The sequence below is a fragment of the Amblyomma americanum genome, chromosome 5, assembly GCF_052857255.1.
Source record: "Amblyomma americanum isolate KBUSLIRL-KWMA chromosome 5, ASM5285725v1, whole genome shotgun sequence".
Classification (NCBI taxonomy): Eukaryota; Metazoa; Arthropoda; class Arachnida; order Ixodida; family Ixodidae; genus Amblyomma; species Amblyomma americanum.
The window spans coordinates 70,113,350-70,125,538 of NC_135501.1; the positions used below are offsets into that span (position 1 = coordinate 70,113,350).

The following is a 12,189-nucleotide window of genomic DNA, read 5'->3' on the forward strand; positions in this document are numbered from 1 at the left end:
TGGGTCCGTAATAATTTTGGCAGAGTAAAGACGTGGCAACTTGCGATCACGATGTTTTTCTAAGGTGAGGTCCCATCATTGCAAAGACAAGAGGCGTACTATCAGTAACAAATCAAACGCAGACAGGGAACGGAAACATGAAACCGAGAACGCAAATGTATTAGCCGGTAAAGATAGAATACAGGCAGGTTCTACTAACGCTTCTGAGTATTGTGGTCTCTACGCTACCGCAGTGATGATAAATGTGCAGATTCAATTATTTTTAGTAATATATTATGGCCTGGCATTTCACGTGACAAATATCTAGTTGGCGTTTCATTTGTTGGTGATAGTATAGAGTACGTGCCTTAAAATTAAAATGGAGAGCGCCGGCGCTGGACAAATTAGAGTCACTGGGGGACGAATTGCTTCCCAGCGCGTTCGAGCAGCGGAAGCGCGTACAAACAGCGAGACTCTGGAGGGCCCACCGTGCAATTTGAACCCTCGCCTCATCGCCGTCAAGGGCCAGGCTGCGCTGCCTCCGTCAGTGTCGGCCAAGGGCGCTTTTATTGTTTCACGAATGAAAATGGTAGCGGCGGGACTGAATGATGGTCTAAACGGTGGCGCAGCAGAGTTAGTGGAAAGGTTAGCCCAGGGAGTTGACGGTATAAGAGCAATTGCACCGCAGGTGCTGGTCGTGATGTGCACAGTACTGGCGATTCTGGGACAGACGGGAGAGGTTAACAGGAGCCGGAACCCTTAATCGGGAGATGAGGAAGTTAAGCCAGCAGAGAGGCTTCGAAGTGCAAGAAATAAACGGGGAAGTGCGTGGAGCAAGCTTTTCTAGAGGGTTTGGACGAGATGGCACCCCGTTTTAGGGGGAGGGTGGGAGCGGAGATCGGCTGGCGCCTGGCAGGCCGTGCAGTAGCTTTATTTTAGGGGCCCACGGGAATTCCGTGCGTAGGAGTAGGCGGAAGCGAAGAAGAGTGTAATTGCGGAGGCTGCGCCGAGCGAAATGGCCAGTAGGAGGTTCAAAAAGGAAACTATAAAAAGAAACTTTACACCAGGATCTGTTAGATAAACATGCAAGGAGTAGAAAGAGTGCGAAATGCTTAGAAATAGAACAGTAGTTAAACGACGGAAAAGTAGGCGCATACTCTGTGCGAGACACATATCAGAGACCTAGAAGATCCACCGTTTATCGATGGCTGTGTCGACAAAGGGTTCAACAAAATGACAGTAGAGAAGGAGAGAGGTGTGTAGGTACGCTGATACATCAAGGAACAAATTGGCAAAAAATAATATAAACGTGCAAAAAAGATGTCTGCGTATCAGGCACAATTGCCGGTAAAAAGACATGGCTCGGGGTAACCAATCTACGGAGAGGGGACAAATGCAGGCGAGAAGACAACGATCTTGAAAAAAAGTCTCACTGCCGATATAAAACAGTTCGGAGGTGGTGCCGAAATTATTCTATTCGGGGACATGAATGGTCGCATCGAGGAAGTAGATCGTAATGGGGAGTTAATGTTAGGACTCTGTGAGCAGCTCAAGGTAGTTATAGTAGTTATAGTACATCGCGAAGTTACTTGTGAAGGAAAAATCACGTGGAAATTCTGGAACAGGCAGACGATCATTGACTAGTTCCTAAGGCCGCGGGTAATTTACATCAATTTCATGAAAATTGAAATAAACGGAGCGGGAAAGTACAGATTGGGAAGTGATCATAAATTTATTAGTCAGCAGATGGAAGTCACGATATAAAAAATATAGGAAACGCAAAAAGAGAACGCAAATTTAAACGATGAACAAATAGTCTAAACTGCAGCATACGTATAGGAAGGAATAGAAAAGCGCCCTTCGCTGAAGCGAGATTATAATTAGTTGTAACTACTTATCAGTACGAAAACGGAACAAGTAAAAGTGGCAAACCGATCAAAAGGAAAATGGAAGCCGCAAACCTGGTGGAATAGGAAAATTAAGGAGGCAATCGAGCAGCGACCCGTGCAGTCAAGAAAACACAGAGGGGGAAAGAAGGAGCAGGTACCTCAAAAGGAAATCAACCAGAAATGGAAATCATACGAACAAATGAAACTGGGAGTAACGATCCCAGTCCAGGGCATAAAATAAAGCAGTTCACTGACAGCTGGAAGACTCAAGGGCGCGATACAATTAATAGTGGGCCAATGATATTCTGGAACCACATAAGATGTCTGAGTAAAAAGTAGCAAACAAAGCAGGAACGGATTCAAGATGCTAAACGAAAATGGTAAAAGCGAGACGAAGCTCTCGAAAACAATACATCAATTATAGTTGAGTGATTTAGGAGTGACGATGAGTAATATCCACAAATAAGGGAGCAATTAACATAGGCCAGCATAACAGAAAGGAGCTTAGAAGTGCCCACTCTTAACTGGAAAAAGGCTGAAGCAAATATTCCTAAATGCACAACTGCTGGGATGAGCCAAACTCAAAACAAGCTGAGAAATAAACTTGGTCCAAGAAATAGGGAAACTTGTTAGAAGCGTGGGGAACAGTCATAAAAAAATGAGCATATTCCGGGGTGCTGGCGACCGAGTAGAATGCATGCGATTTATAAAGGGAAAGGAGGTAGGACGAACGTAGAATCCTTCAGACCGATTACGATAACATCTGTTATATGCAGGCTGGCGATGCAGACGGTGAAATAAGATACGCGGGGAACTCCAGAAGGGCAGGAGCGTAGATTATAGCCTGTTCGTGCTTACCCAATGCATAGAAACAGCTAAAGCAGAGAACATACGTCTTTTTCCTTCCTGGACATAAGCGGCGCATACGAAAATTTAAACAGGGAACTCGTATGAAACATCATTATTCTCATCAGCCTGACTACGCCCACTGCAGGGCAAACGCCTCTCCTATGTCGCTGCAATTAACCCCGTCCTTCGGCACCTGCGCCTAACCTATGCCTGCAAACTTAATCTCATCCGCTCATCTAACTTTCAGCCGCCCCCTGCTACGCATGCCCTCTCTTGGAATCCACTCCGTTACCCGTAAGGACCAAGGTTATCATGCCTTCGCATTACATGCTCTGCCCAAGCCCATTTCTTCCACTTAATTTCTATTAGGATATCATTAACGCGCGTTTGTCCTCTCACCCACTCTGCCCGCTTCCGGTCTTTTAACGTTACACCTAGGATTTTCCTTTCCACAGCTGGCTGCGTTGTCCTTAACTTAAGCTGAACTCTTTTCGTTAGCCTCCACGTTTCTGCCCCGTAGGTGAGTACCGGTAAGAAACAGCTGTTGTACACTTTTCTCTTGAGGGAAATTGGTAAACTGCCACTCATGATCTGAGCTAACCTGCCATATGCACTCCACCGCATTCTTATCCTTCTAGTTATTTCCCTCTCATGATCCGGATCAGCTGTCACTACCCACCCTAAGTAGACGAGTTCCTTTACCACTTCCAGCATTTCATTGCCGATTGTAGACTGCTGTTCCCTTTCTAGACGGTTAACATTTTTGGGTTTTTGCATATTAATTGACACACCGTTGTGCTCTGCCTAAGTCATTGATCATGATTTGCAGTTCACCGCCTGAGTGGCTCAGCAAGATAATATCATCAGCGAATTGCAGATTATTTTGGTATTCTCCATTTACTCTTATTCCCAACTGTTCTTAGTTCAGGCCTCTGAACACCTCCTGTACACTGGCGGTGAATAGCATTGGCGAGATCGTGTCTCCTTGCCTGACGCTCTCCTTGATTGCAATTTTATTGCTGTCTTTATGGAGGACTATGGTAGCTCTGCAGTTGCTATACATATCTTCTAGTATTTTTTCTTAAGGCTCTTCTGCACCTTGATTACGCAATGCCTGAATGACTGCCGAGGTTTCCAATGAGTCGAATGCTTTCTCGATATATATATATATATATATATATATATATATATATATATATATATATATATATATATATATATATATATATATATATATATAGCGGTGTCACTGCAGCGCAAGCGACGCAGCTCTCATTTATTCAAGCGTATGTGGTAGAAACGTGTGACCTTGAGAGCGGCTTGCATTGTATGTAATAGTATTTTTTAACGGCAGACAAATTTAAAAACCTGGTAGTTTTCAGCTTAAAAATGTTTCACGGTCAGAAACTTTCATGCTTTAATTGCATTTACTAAAAATACATCACTCACAGTGTTTACAAACCAGATTGATTACGTGAGATTTCGGAGGTCTTAAAAAATATTTGCTACCTTAAGCTCAAAAGTAGTTTGTAAAAGTGATTTATGCCACACAAACGTGAGGTGCTATGTTTCCTTGATGTAAAAATACCTTATTTACAATATTTACCAACAAGCTTGGTTTCGAAGGACGTGTAGATTTACAGTAAAAAAGAAGAGGCGATATTCCGCTTGAGGAATTGTATGTGTTTGGTTGATAATTAATAATACCTCAACCATAATATCCGTACTAACAGGCTTGCTTTAAAAGAATTTTTGTGCTCTTAAAACAAATTTGCCGCCTTAAATAACCCGGGACACTCAGCTGCAGGAATGTTTCCTGATCTGTTTTCTCTTGTTAATAATATCGAAATCAAAATCTGTAACGACAAGCCTGCATAGAAGGGATCTCCAGGTGCCGAGCAAACAAATTTATAGACCTAAAGTTAAACTTATATGCGATTAATCTATAATAATCATTGTTGTTTTGGTGATTCTACAAAAATGAGCGTTGAGCTTCTGTGTCATTCATGCATCCCATGTGCCATATTACAGGAAGTCATAAGGAACTCAGATATTCATGTCTTTCATTTTTGCAATGATAAGGAAGGCTTCCTTATGTGATTGACGATCGCCCTTGAAGTGAATTTTCTCGCCGATCACCCCACCACGCAGAAATATACATGAAAAGATTCCGATGTAATTTCACATAAGCTTCTTTAATGCCATTAAAATCCAAGAACTTAGTTTTTTTCATGCATTCTATTGTGGTGCGCACAAACGCACCACAAAGAAAGGATGAAAGAACTCGACCAAACGCGGAAGGCATTACGGGGGGAGGGGGATAGGCTGTGTTTTTTGTGACACTGCCGCAGGTCTGGAAAGGGTGAGGTGGGGGGGGGGGGGGGCATTGGCCACTGAAGGTTTTCTGGAAAAAAACAGTGTTTGCGGACTGCTATTTGTACTTTACACGGAGAGTTCTACAATTTTTCTAAGTTTGCTGTCCAAGCTGAGCCGGCATCAAGGACTTAATCCTCTTTTGCCCGAAGAAAGAAAGGCACTAAAAAGATTGCGCGGCAATGAGAACATCGTGATCCTGCCCGCGGACAAGGGAAACGCAACGGTCGTCTTGGACAAACGAGAGTGCGTGAACAAGATGACGAGCATGCTGGAAGATGAGAGAACCTACTTACCACTAAATCGGGACCCCACTTCAAAGGAGCAAAGGGACTTGCAGAAACTTTTGGCTGACGTCTTCTCCTTTGTCCCGCCACAACACAAGTCCCACTACTACTTCCTCCTCTGCCACAATGGTTCCGCTCCCGCTCTGTATGAACTGCCAAAGATCCACAAAGAAGGCAACCCAATGCGCCCAATCGTCGATTTCACCCGCTCCCCGCTTCACAAGCTGTCGAACTATTTGCATCGTGTTATCTCCCTTTTGGTTGGTAAAAGCGAAACGCACGTGCACAACTCACACGACTTCATTGAAAAGGTTCGCAACATGGTTATAGAGGACGACGAAATTTTGGTGTCATTTGACGTGAAGTCACTGTTCACGAGCGTGCCCACTGACCTGGCCGTGAAGGTTTGCACAGATGCGCTCCAGGCGGATGCAACACTACCGGAAAGAACACCCATTGAAGTTCCAGACCTCAGCAGACTTCTTCAGTTCTGTTTGTCAAACACCTATTTCACGTTCCAGGAGAGCATATATAAACAGGTTCATGGTACGGCTATGGGAGCATCAATTTCTGTCACCGCTGCGAACTTGACAATGAGATCACTGGAGTCCCGCGCCCTTTCATGCTTCACGCCGCGCCCGAAAGTCTTTCTTCGTTATGTGGACAACTGTTTCTGCATAATCAAGAAATCGGCTGTGAGTAAATTCCTTTTGCACCTGAACAGCATGGAACCGGCCATACAGTTTACCACGGAAGAGGAAGGAGATGGCCGTCTGCCTTTTTTGGAAGTTCTGGTGAAACGCGACGGCCCTGGAATATCATTCAGTGTATTCCGGAAGGACACGCACACTGGCATGTACCTCAACGTCAGTTCCGTACACCCGACCTGTCGCAAGAAGTCCGTTGTTGCCTCGCTTGTCTGCCGATCGGAGAACCTCTGCTCTACGCTGGAAGAGAAAAAGACAGATCTGGACACCCTTCGCCGCGACCTGAAGGCTTCGGGCTATCCCAGTTCTTTTATACGAAAATCCGAGAATCGCCTAGCTCCCCCGCCGCCACATCAACCCCAGCGAGAGAAAAAGAAAAGGATTCCGATACCCTACGTCCCCGGAGTAAGTGAAAGTTTATCCCGCATATTCCAGTCGTACGAAGCCGACGTCGCACATGTACCCACGCAGAAGCTGCGACACGCGTTGGTTACAGTGAAAGACAAGATAAAGAAGGAGAAGTTCTCGGGCATCGTGTATAGGGTTCCCTGCGCTGATTGTGAGCATGTCTATATCGGTGAAACAGGTGATTTTCGGAATAGATTGCAGCAGCACCACAATGATGTCAAGAACAAGCGCGTGGCAACAAATGCACTGGCTGATCATGCTATCTCCGAGGGCCATGACTTCGACTGGGACGGCACGAAGATAATCGGAAAAGAAAAGAGCAAGACGACAAGGCTTTATCTAGAATCTTTTTATATTCAGACGACGGCAAAGACGCTTAATCGCAGCGAAGGCAATCTACCCCCGATATACTCCCGCTGCTTGCGTCATACCATGAAACTTATATAACTTACCTTCACTCCTGTCTTTCTTTCATTGTGAACAAGGCCCCCGTAAGCCAGGGCGGAAACGTCATCTTTTTTAACGATTGGTCGGCGCTTGAAGATTTTCCGCCATTTAATAACTTCGATAGCTCTGCTAGTTCTGTTTTGCCTCTAGGGCTAGACGTCCTCATCCATTGGCGTTTCTTAACCACATCTTTCTTCTCCTGAGATAGCTTGGCGGTATCCTGTCTTAACGTCCTACCGCCTACTTCTACTGCGCACTCCATAATGATAGCTGTCAGATTCTGGTTCATTGTGTGAACATTAAGATCATGTTCCTGTGTTAAAGACTTCGATCTAAATCTAGAGCGCATTACTACCGACAGCAGTGAAATTATCATTCTTTGTGTTGAAGATTAAGATCGTCTGGCTCCGTTAACGCCGAATATCTGTTCTCCAGTGAAATCCTGAATTCCACTAATTTTCCTCTTAACGCTAACTCTTTATTGTGCTTCCGCTTCACTACTTTCTTCGGTTCTCTCTTCAGATCTAGGCAAACTCGAGACCTTACCATTTCGTGGTCACTATACTGCACCTTTCTGACGACCTCGAGATCCTGCTCAATGCAAGGGTGATCATATAGTATGGATTTTTATATAGCATTAAATATTTAGTCTCGCAATTTGGGCACTTCCAGGTCCACTTCCTGTTCTCTCGTTTGCGGAAGGAGGCATTCCTGATCGGTAATTTATTTATATCTGCGAACTCTACAAAAAATCTCCCCTGCTATTCCTAGAACGTATCCCACAGTCGTGGACACTCAAAGATGAAGGTATCGGTCATGAGATAATTGATTTCCTAAAGGAAAAATGCGGAGATTATAAAGTGGAAATTTCATGGGAACCGATAAGAAGTACAGCAAATGTCGGGGTACATAACAGAATAAGTCAGGGTATCTTCCCTGCTTTTCATGCTTTATATCAAAAATATGAAAAGAATGATATGAGGAAGTGTTCTAAGTGATAATGGATACTACATATTAGACGGAAAGGTCATACAGCAGCGAATCCTCTTTTTAATCAGTGTAGACTATATTGTATTATTAGCTGATAGTAAGATTGACACAGTCTGTTCAATTCTTGTGAAGACGAAAGAGGCCGCTCTAGGCTTCACGTTTAGCGAAATTATGCCAGGTCTCATGGATTTCAAGGATTACAGTGAACAGGTGCCTACCTTAAAAGGGCACGAAATGCCTACACTGGTAGAACACAAATATATCAGGTTATCGGCAATCTAAGCACAGATATACATGGAAAAACACAAAGCGATTGTCAGAGCGAAAGGACTAAAAGATGTTGCGATAATGCAGCATATATGGTTTAATTTATGGCGTTATAAGTACATATGAAATACTGAGAGCAGGCACGTAGCCAGAAAGTTCTTTCTGGAGGGGCTTAAGACCATGTATTGCGCCCCGGAAAAAAAAGGGGGGGGGGGGGTCGCATACTTTACGAGAGACTTCAAGGAGTGGGGCGGTTGAGTTCGATTTAAGGAGGGGCCTTGTTACACAACGTTACAATCGCAGTATTAAAATTGTATTCAAGTAAACGTGGAAAATTTATAAATAATATCGTTAAGCTTGACGGATTGTTTAAAGAAAATAGAGGAAAAAAGGAGAGCGTGGTGACCACTGCCACCACCCCGTTTCAAAGGGAGCGGTTCTAGCTTCCATTCATCCAAAAAAAAAGATCATGCGCAAAAGAGACAGCACACTGGGGAACGGAGACGAGGCATGCGTATGTCTCGCCTCCCTTCTCCAGCGTGCCGTCTGTTCTGAGCTTCGTCTTGGCATGAAAACATGCTCCACCTTTGTCCTCGGCGTGTATTACTAGGCCTCCATGCATCCGCAAGAATTAATAATTTGCGTCCATCGTGTCTAAAGTGTTCGTCTTTGCAATGCCACAATTGCCGCTGATATACGTACGAGCATGTGCTCGTATATGTCGGCATCGCAACTGGCAAGCTTTTTATGGTGGTTTAAGAAGGTGACGTTAAGGGCGTGACGCCGAGATACGAAGGTTACTGAAGCAGCTCGCTTTCGAATTGGACCGTGCCGGTGGTAAGGTGAGCCTCAAAGCTGTGGGCTGCGTCCGCCAGACCTTCGTGTCTGCATGCTCTTCTGTCGGTAGAGGGCGCCGGAAATCGTTTTGTCAACTGCTCCCGTGCTCAGTTCCACTTTTGAGGTATCTGCACGTTCAGGATGCTATACAGGTACGCTCGGCAAAAATCCTTCAGGGTTGACAGCCGAGCCATCTACGCTGTCCGACCACTTCGCAAAACAAGCGATTTGGTGAAATAGCAGTCGCAGAGAAGCACGAGTCTGGCTTGTATGATCAGTCACCCTCAATTATCCTGGTGCGGCTACATTGCGTGCGTTTTGGAGACAGTCTTCTAGTGCATTTGCTATTAACTGACCGCTGCTTCATACATCCGCACTCAACTCTCGCCTTGCTGCTGAATTATCTCCTCCTCGCCGGCCACTTTCCCGCTCCGTCGAAAATGAAAATCCTTGACCAACGCCGCATCATGCAAGCGTGCTGCAATACTTCTACGTCAGCTCCACACCAAGAAGGAAAAGGAAAGAAACGCGTTCCGTGGAAATACGAATGTGCTCACACTGAAACACTGAGAAGCCCGGATCCGTTCCGAGTGAAACTTCACAGCAACAAATTCAAGCATGCAAATTACTACATGGAAAGATAGAAGTGGAAGGACGAAGGTTAGAAAAGATAGGAACGGCAAAAGGGTTGCACGTTAACGTTACAAAACCATTATCTAACCAACGTTAACATTGACTTTTTATCTTCTGGGTAGGCTGCCAAGTACAGTTGCGGCTATACCAACAAGAACAAAAATGGAACTGCCATAAAACGTTCAAAAAATCGTCGACGCTAACTCTTTGTCGACATGAGAATTGAGGCGGTTGTTCAGTTGAAGGCTATACCAAAAATCTGGCCGCACTTTATCACCGAGCTGAAAAATGCGCACACTAGGAGCAAATGGGAGCTCTTTAAATCCGGCTGAGATTGTCCTTACTTCGGTAGCTGCATATGACTCAGTGTACAGCATGTTGCTAGTTTTAAACACAGCCGAGTCACGATGACACATCTTGAACTTGCCCTGAAGGAATGGCGCGTGCGTTTGCTTGCAACTGGCTTCGATCTATCAGTGTCAAATTAGCAGCGTTGAGCGTAAAGTCGCCGCGGGTCGTATGCTCGAGAATCAGTGCTCATTCTCCCTTTAACATTATTTAGCGCCCTCGTTAATAATTTAACCACGACCTCCGGCTGGCATGTCTCCCATATTAAGCGAAATTTAGCGTGGGCATCTTTGGCTGCAGTGGAAACTTCGACTCTTGGAAAGGTATATGGAAACACTACGGTGCCAAAAAAAACCAAAAATATGCTCTTTAAAATTTCTGCTTTTCCTTAACTTTGTGTGGGCGCCTCATCAATAACGCAACGCTGGCCGATACGGTATTATTCACACGCATTGGTAAATGACTGCGATATGACAGGCAGCGAAGCTGACTGCTTGAACAACAGCCCGTCCTTTCCGCCTCGCAGATCATACCTAGTTGAGAAACGCCTTTGACCTGAAGCACGCACCAAACAGACGACAGAGCAGTCAAGAAAGGAGACGACTTACGCTTTTCGCAGCTGAGCCTAGACGCCCTCTGTGGCTACGGGCTGCAATGTTGAGCGAGAAGCAGACGAAGAGACGCTGGAGCGTAGCGCTTGGCCGGCGAGAATGCCCCAGAGCGGATCGGCGTACGCAGCGGAATGGATGTCGCAGCGGCGGTTCTTGAGAGCCGGAGGAAGGGGAACCGGCGCACTGCCGCGCCCCTCGCCAGCGGCCGGAAAGACGGGAAGCGAAATTGCAAGGCGCCCCCCCCCCCCCCCCCCTCCCCCTCCCTCGGTGCCCTGCTTAGCGATTAAGGACGCGGCAAACGCGGTGGAAAGAGAGAAAGAGAGCGATGCGAGCGCTGTCTCGCGGAGGGAGACCGCCCCTGGCATAGATCCAGGTAGAAGAATTCAATGTCTGATACCCGTCTTGAGTACGCATCGATAGAGGGCGCTAAGTCAGCCGGCGGGAAGTTTCGGATGGTGCACAGAACATCGGGTGTTGTACTTCACAACTATCACTTCAACTCAGTTGCAATATTTCATTGCGCCATTTGGAGCTATGTACAGTTTGCACTGCCAGCCTTTTCGTACACGGGAACAATAGGGGAAATAGATGCTAAGTAAGAGGGTGGAACACTGAAAAGAAAAACAAACGCTTCTGTCATGACTGCTAAAGCTCTTCGGGGACACAGCAAACACAGTAGAATTTTATTAGCTGCAAACCATTAAATTTCACTCTTCGGTTCAATGCTCTATGAATACTACAAATATTCGAAAACGATTTGAATATTCTCCTAATCGATGCCCACAACACGTCAGATAGTGCGGGTACCAAATCGTTAAAACTATGCGAAATTGTTTGCAAGTATCCGAATTGTTTTCGAGTAACCAATAACTGAAGCCAAAAAAGAAGGCATTTTGTTCAACGAGAGCTTTCAAAACGACCCGCTCTTACGATAACTCTACGCGAGCAAGAAAGTTCAGCGCCCCGATGTGGTCCTTTTCTGCGGCAACGGTTATCGTGCTCATGCATGGCCTCCAAGATGCGCCGCGCAGCAGGGTTCCGCGAGGTTTAACTAACCGCTTCATGCCCGATCCCTCAGGCCATGGCTCATAGCTCGTACACCTTTCATATAACGACTTGGCGCAAGATGGCCCGCGTAGACGCAGTGCCATAAAACTTGAATCACGATTATCTCTCTATTAAGATATGATGCTGGGTCATTCGCTGTTGCCAATAGCAAAAGAAAAAAACATTTTTGGAATGTGGATGACAGAGTGGTCGTGGAGGAATATACTGACCGTTATTCACATCCCCCATGCAAATCACTAGTGCATGTTTTCAGAGTCACAGGTATAACTCCTTGAGTAATAGCGCCACCCCGCAGCGGCACTGCTAGCTACTCTATTCTATTCTACTACTAACACAACTATAATTTTTTAGAACTATATTTATGGTGGCGCCAAAGTCAAGACTATTTAAATTACAGGAAAGGCCATATTATTCGAATGCATGTCCGCATGCAGTGGTTCATTCGGGCAAGCCGCGCAGACGTGACCCCATGGGTGCACTGAGTTGCCCGCAAGTG

At 45.6% G+C, this 12,189-nt stretch overlaps 1 protein-coding gene across 2 annotated transcripts in view; it reads right to left on the minus strand.

Annotated features, from left to right (window-relative positions):
* LOC144132525 (sulfotransferase ssu-1-like) overlaps positions 1–10,870 on the minus strand; it is a 28,908-nt gene extending 18,038 nt beyond the window's left edge. The window contains exon 1 of one of the 2 annotated variants that reach the window (XM_077664999.1): positions 10,623–10,870. The gene's annotated coding sequence lies outside the window, so the exon portion shown is untranslated. Of the gene's footprint in view, positions 1–5,386; positions 5,525–10,622 lie in introns of those variants that run through there. The other variant, XM_077665000.1, reaches the window with a different exon arrangement.
* Positions 10,871–12,189: the final 1,319 nt, after the last annotated feature.